We start from the raw sequence: 972 nt of genomic DNA on the forward strand, positions 1-972 counted from the left end.
GAAAGTCTGCAAAGCTGAATGCCAGCGGAGAACAATAGCCGGAGCGTGACTAGTTGCGTTAACCACTTCTGCCACCCAAGACCACTTCCCAGCTGCTTCCCTTGGGGCTGAGATGAGGCACGGCCCCGAAACCTGCTGGCATGGGAGCACCGCGCTGCCCTGGGGCCGAGGGGGCCGTGCTGGTGCGTGGAGCTGAGCCCCAGGAGAGGCACCGGGGCTTTGCTCCGTGATGGAGCCACGATGCTCGGTGCCCACACGGCACCTGCGTGGGCATCCCTCGCCTCTCTGCGTCCTGCACCCCGTCCTGCTGCTCCTGTGCTGCTGTCCCCTGTCCCCATGGCACCGTCCCACCCTGCCTGACCGTGGGGTGGCTCCAATTCCAGGGACCCCGTCCTAGTGTGGGGTCTGGCCTGACCCCTGGGGACCCTAAGCTGGCTGTGGGGACGCTGGCTGACCCTCGGGGACCTGTCGCACCTGCACGGTCCTTTGCTGCACCCCAGGGACTGTGCCACACCGATGGGTACCCTGTCCCACCCCACGGTCCCTGTTCCTTTCCGTGCTCCGTGTCCCACCCCACAGACACGTCCCACCCCACGGTCCCTGTCCCACCTCCACTCTCCATGTCCCATAACCCTAGCACCCTACCCCACCCCATCATCCATATCCCACCCCACAGACCCTCTCCCACCCCTCTGCTCCATACCCCCCCCCGCAGACACATCCCACCCCGGGAACCTCTCCCCAAAACCGATGCCCCCTCCTCCACACCACACATCCCCCTTCCCACACCCCAGATCCCACCCCACACCCCCCTTCCCACCCTAGGACCCCCCCTTCCCCATCCCCACGACCCCCCACACACCCCCACACCCCTTTTTTCCCCCTCTCCCCCCAGCTCCTCCACCGGGCGCTGCCTCCCCGCGGACCGGGGCCGTGCCGGGCGGGGCCGTGCCGGGTTAGGGGGGGGGGGGA

This window comes from Aythya marila (assembly GCF_965140915.1).
Source record: "Aythya marila genome assembly, chromosome: 11".
Classification (NCBI taxonomy): domain Eukaryota; kingdom Metazoa; phylum Chordata; class Aves; order Anseriformes; family Anatidae; genus Aythya; species Aythya marila.